Raw genomic sequence first — 10,804 nt, forward strand, 5'->3', positions numbered from 1 at the left:
GAGAGAAACAGTCATACGTGTTATAGAAAAATTGAAATAAAATAGGTTTATTTTTGGGGAAGAAAATAAAACATATACTCTCTCTCATAGAGTTTCAAGAAAAAAGCTCATTAATATGTCATAGAAAAAGCCAGGAAGGTTAATAAGAGGTTGAAAAAAGGTGCATTAATTAGAAAACTCCTTAATTAAATTGACCCGTGTGTGGGTCTGGTTATTAATTCTATTAAGAAGAACCCACAAATTCTCTTAATTCCCTCCGGTCCTTATTATAAGAAACAATTGACTTTTTTGATTCATTGTATAAGTAATATATCTAGTCTATATTTACAATAAGATACATTAATTATTCTATGAACCTAAAAAGTCAATTTTTTCTTATAATAAGGACCGGAGGGAGTATGTCACATATCTATGCATTGAAAAGGAGTACAGTAAAAACTTTTTAATTTAATACTCGATAAATTAATAAACTCTCTAAAATAATAAATTTGTCCGGTCCCGACTTGGGCCAATGTAAAAAATTGAAAAACTCGATAAAATAATAAGATAATAATTTTTCGGGAGATCCCTTTATAATTTTCGGTCCCAAAAAAATCATAAATTAATAATTCATAGAAACTGAAAAAATATATTAAGAATACATTGAACACATTTGTTCCTCTTGTATACATTTACTGTACTTCAAAAGTCATTATTGATTTCCAATGCATATGAACAAAGTAGTTACTAATTTACGTTGAGTCCCAAGATTCGCTGCAACGTAATTCTAAGAGGCATAGACTAATTTACCTTTTTGTTTGGTATGTACAGTATAATTACTTAAAAACTCTTTAAATTAATAATTATTAATTTATCGATAAATTAATAACTCTCTAAATTAATAAATTTCTCCAGTCCCGACGTTATTAATTTATAGAGTTTTAACTGTATATGAGATTGAGATGTGAAGAAGAATTGATCAAGATTTGGCAACAAAAAAATTGATTAAGAAGACTCACATCAACGACGCTTTAACATGATAAAATGATCAAAATTAATTAATAATAATAATAATAATAATAATAATAATAATAATAATAATAATAATAATAATAATAATAATAATAATTAAGTTTGTGTTAGTAGTGAACAACAGTCGTATAATGCTTTTTGCTTCCACAGTTCAGGTTGGCCAACTATAATACTCAAGCAAGAACAAAACTATCACTCTCCTTAGTAAAATTTTCTTCGTGCCTTTATTTTATTCTCTATCCACTATTCAAATTAATCTTGTCAGCCACCTAGTAAACAAAATAAACCACTGTCCTCTCAATTAATTGATTACATGTGTTTGTATAATATAATATATATACTAGTGTCATTCTATATAGACCTAAAAAACCATATCCATATAAGCTTATAAAATATGTTCTATTACTAAGTATAACTAAATATATAATATTGCATTTAATATTATATCTATACTTCTATACTATATATAAAGAAAACTACCGCTTTTAGCACACTTTTGGGTTGGAATTTTCTTTCCAAAAATACCCATAATTTTAAATACAAATAGCCAATTATAAAATAACATGTGGATTAATAATCAATGTCACTAATCGTCACCGTTAACTTTCTTTTACCACCGTTAACAACAGAACAAACTCACAAAAAGTTTAAAAATTATATGTGTATTCTTTATGTCTCTTCTCATGAATTCAAATCGATCCAGAATTCATCATAGTACCCTCTGATCACATCTCATCGCCTCTAAAAAATTAGAAAGTTCCAAGGCTCACGAACTTGATTAATACTTCTGAAGCACCATTGAATGGAATATCTTTAAGGTTCACTTCATGAATTGAATATCTTTCTGTTTTATCCTTCGAGCAATTTACTTTCCGCCAACATTACAATTCAAGCTTTGTTTTTACTTTTTTTTTTTGTTAGAAGAATGAATGAATCAGAATTTGAGAAAATCAAAGTTGAACAATAATCACTTATGAAAAAAAATAATCCAAAGTTTATGTTTTTTCCTGCTTTATTTCTCACGAGTATATGAGTTTTTTTAATCTATTATCTAATTATGAAACTTAATGTCTACCAAAAATACAATCTTACCCCTTTTTAATTTTTTGACACGTCATCAAAATTATATCCTTTTGTGTCTTTTGTTTCAACCTCCCTCTATTTTTTCTCTTTTAAAAACAGATTAAAACAAACTCACTCGATAAAACACACTAACTTAATCTTTTTTTTATATAACAAACAAACTTAATCTTTTATTTCCTAATATCAATTCTCTAATTATGAAACTTAATGTATACCAAAAATACAATCTTACCCCTTCTTAATTTTTTGAGTCGTCATTAAAATTATATCCTTTTGTGTCTTTTGCTTCAACCTCCCCCTATATTTTCTCTCTTAAAAACAAATTAAAACAAACTCACTTGATAACACTCTAACTTAATCTTTTTTTAAAGAACAAACAAACTTAATCTTAATCCCAATCAAAATAAATTTTTCTATAATTCAACTTCTAAATATCTAAAGAGTTTCTTCAAAAAAAATATTTAAAGAGTTAAAAACAATTTACAATCTATTATCTTTCTCTAATTATTAAAGTTGATATAATTTTGTAACAAAAAAATCCATTTTTTTATAGTTAATTTTGTAACAAAAACATGTGATTTTAGTTACAATAACCAAACAAAATAAATCATGATTTATTTTTATAAATTCTCTTAATTAATAGATATCAAAATCACTTTTATTTTAATTTGTAACAAAACGGGTTCTAATTTTTTTTTAAAGAGGTGGTTTTTATTATGATAAAAAAATCTATAAATTATTGAATGTCGTTTTTTTAATTCGTAACAAATTTGTCATATATTTAATTTACATTTACTAAAAATAAACTTTATCACGTACATGTGATTTTATCTCATCGTGTGTTTCTAATAAATACATTTCACTTATGAATAATATAAAAAATATAGGAAAAACATTTTAAACCAATACTTAAAAAAACACGGGAAAAAAAAGAGTAAATAAAAAAGAAAAAAGCACAAGAATTATTTTGACAAAAAAAAAAGCATAGGACTATTTCTCACTTATACATATTTTTACATCTAAATTTAATCAATTATATCCAATTGAATGATCACAAATAAGATAACTTTGAGAGAGGTACAAAATTTTTCTCATTTATAAATTATACACGGGTTAGTATTTATTATGAGAAATACAACTACTTTACATAAATTTACACATCTTCAAGATTATTTCTTTTATATAAATGATTTTCATACATTTTTTGGTTTATCTTAATGTCATATTATAAAATTATTATTTTTAATCGTTATTCATTATTAAGCATTATATCCTTTCAAAGAATGACTATAAAAAAAACACAAGACAAACATTACTCTCTAATTAATTAGACATTAACCAATATTGTTGTACAAATCATACATGGGACAACAATCAGTCACATAATAATTAGTTAAATTGATTTTTTTTTTATGTATTGTATCTAGGCATGGCAACAAAACCCATACGCGTGAGTACTCATCCGAACCAAACTCAATTTGATGGGTTTTTCCCCGCTTTGACTCGGTTTGAGTTTTCCCCGATTTCAAAATACGGGTACGGGATGAGTAACGGGGATATACGTATACCCACCCTAAACTCATACCCAAACTTGTCCTGAATGTAGAAAATCATTTTATTGCCCCCTTTTATATAAAAACAAACTCAAACCATAAATCATTTCAGTCACACAATCAGAGTCTCAGTCTATCAGATGACACTCACTTCTCATAGTTCTCTCTATTCTCCATCACCAAAGTCATGATCTATCGACTATTGTTGTCATTTCTTTGCAAGATAACGCATTGCAACATTGTGTGTTAGGTAGAAAATACCTCTATTTTATTAAAAGAATATTATCCATTGCGGGGATGGAGTGGGGATACCCGAACCCGTTGGAGACGGAGATGAGATTCGATTTCTTATCCCCGTTGGATATGGGTAGGGTAGCGGGTAAGTATATGGTAGTAGGGTATGAGGACGGGGAAGGTAAAACTTGTCCCCACTCGCCCCATTGCCATGCCTAATTGTATCTTCTAAATAATAGTGGGAGTAATTATAATATACTAATTAGAATTTGATATAACAATCTTGCACGATATACATATTTATTGTTTATAAATTCATATAAAAATAAAAATAAAATGCTAAAAAAATTACAAATATTTTTCAATGATATATAAAAATCACGGGGTTTATTAACGTCCCCGCTATCATTATTGTGATTTTATCATTTATAATATTTTCACATATTTTTAGTCTACCACTTTATAATATTTAATAACAACTATTTCAATGATTTTATTATTATCTTCATCTTTATCATTAATTTTTTTTCTTATTTCTCAATGTAAATAATATTGTAATTGCGCTGTGACGCATAAATCACGATTTAAGAAATAGCCCGTGCGGAGCACGGGCCCCGTGCTTAGCACGGGTCTGTTGCTAGTTTTTTTTAAACAAAAATAATAGCCGATGAGGATTGGACTATAAATCCTCTAAAAAAAATTAGTAACAAACGTGAGCAAAAAATATTGTTAAAGATTGGACTTTAAATCCTCTAAAAAAAGATTAGTAACAAACATGAGCAAAAATCCTCTAATAAAAGATTAGTAACAAACGTGAGAAAAAAAAAAGATTAGTAACAAACTAAGCAAAAAATAATGTTAAAAATTGGACTTTAAATCCTCTGATAAAAATATTAGTAACAAACGTGAGCAAAATATTATGATTTCAAATCTTTTAGAAAAAGATTTGTTAGCACTATATTAAAAGGACTATAAATCCTCTAAAAAAAGATTACTAACAAACGTGAGCAAAAAATATTGTTAAATATTAGACTTTAAATCCTCTAATAAAAGATTAGTAACAAACATGAGCAAAAAAAAAAGATTAGTAACAAACATGAGAAAAAAATAATGTTAAAAATTGGACTTTAAATCTTCTGATAAAAATATTAGTAATAAACGTGAGCAAAATATTATGATTCAAAATCTTTTAGAAAAAGATTTGTTAGCACTATATTAAAAATATTAATAAGTAGGGTTCTCACAGTTCATAGTTCGTTCCCGCATTGTTTAGTTTTTCTCAACCTCTCTCCGCCCTCTGCATCAGAATTCAGAATTAACCTGTAAGCTTTTTTCTTTCTTTCATGTTACAACTAATCAAAGTTGATTAATTTTATGGATTATTTGACTTTGCTGGTTTATAAGTGATTATGATTCAAATTATTTACGATTAATTTTAAGAATTATTTGACTTTGCTAGTTTATAATTGCTTATACAAACTATGATAGTGTGCTTTTTTTTTTTTTATCTATAAGCACACCTTTAAATACTCTAAAAAAAATATTTGTAATAAACGTGAGCAAAAAATAATGTTAAAGATTGAACTTGAAATCCTCTGGAAAAAAATATTAGTAACAAACGTGAGCAAAATATTATGTTAAAGATTGGACTTTAAATCCTTAAAAAAAAATATCAATAACAAATGTGAGCAAAAATTAATGTTAAAGGGCAGACCATTCCCAATGTCGGAATCTATCTTCCACGACATGTTTTTAGTCATGGTCAATTATATGTAGCTTTATCGAGAGGAGTTTCTCAAAATTCAACAAAAGTTCTCATTAATGAAGGGAAAATAGAAGGAGAAGATGAAGACTTTATGAAAAATGTAGTTTTTAAAGATATTCTTTTATCGCAATCATAACAATGTTTCTTTTACATAAAATGTCATTTATAGATTTATGTTATGATGTTACTAATTACTATTAGAATAAACAATAAAAGATCATTATTTTTTCTTTATTTTATATGGAGACAAACTAAAATATGTTGAGTTCATAAATAATTGTTATATAACTTGACAATATTTTGTTTATAAATCAAGGTGGATTCTAGGGTGAGGGTCCAATTAGGTCCCTCACCGATGGACCACGAGGAAACCACCAATAGATTAAATAAATGGTTTAGATTTATTCAAATTAAAATAGAGAACATGTCAAACTATTCACATTCAATATTATCCTCAGATGGTTTCCACTTATGTTTACCTCCAATGATCATGCACTCAAACCATACAATCTGATATCAAATTATGAACCCTAAATGTAGAAATTTCTTATTCTTCTTCAAACATCAAATCCCTCTTTTCAGTCCAAAATCAGACGATGAAATAGAAATCAAAGATTTGGAGGAGGAAAATATGAAAATTCTAACTAACATTGGCACCTCCTAAATCCATTTCTTATGCAACCAAACATCAACTTCCATCAAATTAAAAGTATTATCAAACAATTCAAGAAGGGTTTAATTTTATGAACACATCAATTCCCTCATTTCATTTCACGCCATGATTGTGCTAAGAATGGAACTTCCATATATTATAGAGACTTTGATGAATAAATGAGATTTTGTTTAACAGAAGAAGAAATATGTTAATTGTAGGGTTCGTAGCTTGATTTTCAATTTTGATGGTTTGAGTCTAAGATGATTTGAGGGGAAAAGCGTACCTCTTTATGAACAGATTTACAATATTAACAGTAACAGAGATGGAAACCATTTTAGGATGGAATTGAATATGAGTAATTGTAAATGTTCTCCTTTTAATTTGAATAAATCTTAGCCATCTATTTTATCTAACGGTGTTTTTCTCGTGGTTCACCGGTGAGGGACCTAATTGGATCCTCATCCTAGAATCCACCTATAAATCAATATATCAATAATTTCCATTAATATTTAAAAATTTAAAAAATTTAATCAAAATTATACAAACAAACATAATCGTGTCCGTCTTTCCGCTAGTTACATATAAGCTTTATATGTTATTTATCTATGCATATATAGGAGTATTAGTATTAGATGTATTGATCGGTTAAGAAATGAAATAATGCATGCAAACAAATTAATCATGTGATAGCACGTCAGAAATGGAAGTTTTGGTTGTACTGAAGCACATGCACATGGAGTCTCTGTGCAAGGTTGGTTCTTCTCTGCTCTAGTAGTAGTCACTCACTCAGTCTAAACAAAGTTCATTCATGTCATCAACCTTTACAAGAATCTCTGACTGTGTCAGCAGCCTCTTCTCGTTTTCTTCTTCATTTCTCTATCATCTTGTATTGTACTTCCGACCGTGTTATTACCAAATGACGAATCCCTTTCTCGTTTTGTTTTTCTACATATTCCATCACCTTCTTCTAATAGAGATTGTGCTCACGCTCTTTTAAATACATTCAACAGTGCCCTTTTTTGAGGCACACGCGCGACATTTCTATCTTCTCATGTGCTTTGTGATCAATATAAGTACGTAAGGTGGATGGATACTCTTAAGAGACCACAAGATCAAAGTAGGACCTTTGGTTTAGTTGTAGAATGTTGATTCACATGCATCTTTCATTTTTATACACGGATCGAACTTCTAATTTCATCTCTTACAATTTCATCGGAGTTCCAAGCAAAGACTTGCTTAGTCACGATTACAAATATTTCTTCCTATCTTTTTTTATAAGAAACAAAAGTGATAAAACTTTTGATCCATTTTATAAGAAACTTTGACAATTTTCAAGCGTGTTTGAAGCTAGATTTCATTTATACCATTATCTTTTTTTTGTTACAAATTTATGCCATTATTTATTATGAGAGAATATTAAAATGTAAAGGTGTATTAAATGAAATAACTATTTTCAATGCATTTCCTTCTTTTGGATGATTTATGTTTTTTGTTTCTTTTAAAAATGACCAGAAGGAGTATTTTACATTTAGACACACACATTAACAACCACATCATTCATTTATTCTAATGATAATAATATAAATGATATTTTTTATTTTACCTTTTTTAATTATTGAGTGTGTGTCTAAATATAAATAATTTATGTTTGTATCCAACCAAGTGTAGCTGTTTCAATATTATTTTTGATAAAGTAAAATTTAAATTATGCAATGACATTTTCATCAAACAAGGAAAATTAGTTTCTATCTTGATTTTGATTCATTATAATAGAAGAATTAAATTGGATATTATTTTGGATATTAATTTAAATATTATTTTAAATTATTCTAACAAATGTGATAAGGTTTTTTTTTTTTTTTGTGGTGGTCGGGGTTTGAACCCCGGACCTTTTACATATTTTATGCACTGTCTTTACCAACTGAAATAAACTCACGAGGACTGATAATGATATTATACGTTAGGCAAAGACTTTGACAAGTCTTTGACTTGAATATTAAGTAAAGTTTTTCGTGTTGTTGATATTTTATTTTTAACCAATTATTTTAAAAATGTTTGGTGATTTATAATTTGTTTGATAACAATTTATGTTTGTCATCGTGAGCTAAACTTAGTTGGTATGAACAATGCATAATACATGCAAATTCCGGGGTTCGAACCCTGGCCACACCACCAAAAAAATAACAGTTTATGTTTTAATTTATTTTATTGACAAATATTAATAGTTAGATTAAATATTTACTCCGCGTATCCTTTATTATAAAAGCTAGACTTGCTTGGCTATTATGTTTGCCCTAATCCTCCCTACTTTGCCCTAATTCCCTAGCTTTTTTCCCTCCTAAACATGTACTAATTGCTCGAGTAATCTCATCCGTTCAAGCACTTGATCACATCCGTTTATTCAAACTTGAAAAAAGTTCTCTCACTTCGTTAATGCAATTGAATACGTATTAAAGCCTAATCAAGTAGGTCAACAATCCCCTACAATAATTGCTAATTCCCCTACACTAATTGCTAATCAGAAATAACATAAACATCCCTAAGAAAGTGGCAATTGAAAATGTTTCAAACATACATTTTTTACACTATACTGTTTCACGCATACACTAATTCCTATCACATTATTCTACTGACATTTCAATGTTTCACGCATGCATTTTTTACACTATATTGTGCTATCTGATATAGAATGATAGGAAGATATGCGTTTCAAGGTGAAATTTCCATCGAATTTTACCACTAAAGTTAAATGTTCGTTCTTCACAGGAATTACTTTTAAGTCGCATATTTTCGTATATGAATTACTTTTAATTGCTTTTATGCATTATGCACTAATCACTCTACCAATTACTACCTATTAAAAGCAATTATGACGTACTTATTTCAAATATTAACACGTATCGAGGTTGATTCGATTTTGAATATTAATTATAACGTACTGTTAATGGCAATTAAGAACGTAGTTAATGGCTTGAAAACGTCGTTAATGAGAACTAAAAACTTTTAAGTCGCATATTTTCGTATAGGAATTACTTTTAATTGCTTTTATGCATTATGCACTAACCACTCTACCAATTACTACCTAATAAAAGAAATTATGACGTACTTAATTCAAAAATTAACACGTATCAAGGTTGATTCGATTTTCAATAGTAATTATGACGTAGTGTTAATGACAATTAAGAACGTAGTTAATGACTTGAAAACGTCGTTAATGGCAATTAAAAACTTTTGAATAGTAATTATTACCAATAGAAGACTATGATCATTCACATTTGAAACTAACGAAGATAATTGTCAAATACCTTTTTAAATACCACTTAGAGTTGCTAATACAACCATTCTCGACTTTAAGCAAATTTAAGCAAATATAACTCTTTCTTGCACTTGCTAATATGACAAACATTTTCACCCCCATTTCAGCTGTGACAGGTGGAAGGAAGGATTTGAAGTTGATTGTCCGTGTGACCCATATATGGCTGATCCGTGATAAGGAAAATCCAGACGATATTATCTTCATGAACATGATATTGGTTGATGAGAAGGTATATTATATAAATCGATTGTATAAATAAATGATCCTTTTTTCAAGTTGCCACTATGATAACATATACTATGGTTTATATTTGATGACATGTTATTTTTTGTTTAGCGAGGACGGATCCATGCCACTGTTCGTAAGTTCCTGGTGCCAACAATTCAAGGAATGGTTGAAGAAGGAGGAACATATAAGCTAGAGAATGTCATGGTAGGATTTAATGAGGGGCCTTACAAACCCTTGCCATACAAGCACAAACTTAACATGTCGGCAAATGCGAGATTTACTAAGGTGAATGCAGGCAATTTACCTCGGAACGTGTTTGAATTCATGTCTTTCAAATACATTTTGATCTCTCTGGCAAAGAATGGATCTTACACTCGAGGATTTAGAGTAAGCTATGCCATTAACAATATTGAGATAACTTTATTTCAACTAATGACTTTATTCTCATGATCGAGTTAATTGAGTTATTTGGTGTGTCAGGAACACAAGGATCCGTTGCTCTCTTTGGGGTGAATTTGCAACTGATATTGAAAACTACTTTTCAACCCATGACAACACTAAGCATGTTGTGCTGATTGTACAGTTTGGCAGATTGAGGAAGTATATGGGTAAATTTTTTAGTTATGTCTTATGGAAAGTTCAGTGTACTCACCGTACTTATGACTTTATTACTAAATTAACTAATATTTAACGAATAAACAGGTACAATGGGCGTGGCGAATTCGTTTTTCGGGTCCAAGGTTATCATGGATGGTGATCTTCCTGAAGTTGAAGATTATAAAAAGGGGTAAACACTGCTAAAAAAACAAAAATTAGTGAGGAAAATTTAGTGAGGGAAAACATGAAATCCCTCTCAAATTCCGTCACTAAATTTTGCGACTAAGGAATTTGTGAGGGATTTCATTTTTTCCGTCACTAATTTCCCTCTCTAATTTTGCTTTTTCTAGTAGTGAAATAAT

The sequence above is a fragment of the Medicago sativa genome, chromosome 7 (assembly GCF_051527215.1).
Source record: "Medicago sativa cultivar Bolivia chromosome 7, Bolivia_mono, whole genome shotgun sequence".
Taxonomy (NCBI): domain Eukaryota; kingdom Viridiplantae; phylum Streptophyta; class Magnoliopsida; order Fabales; family Fabaceae; genus Medicago; species Medicago sativa.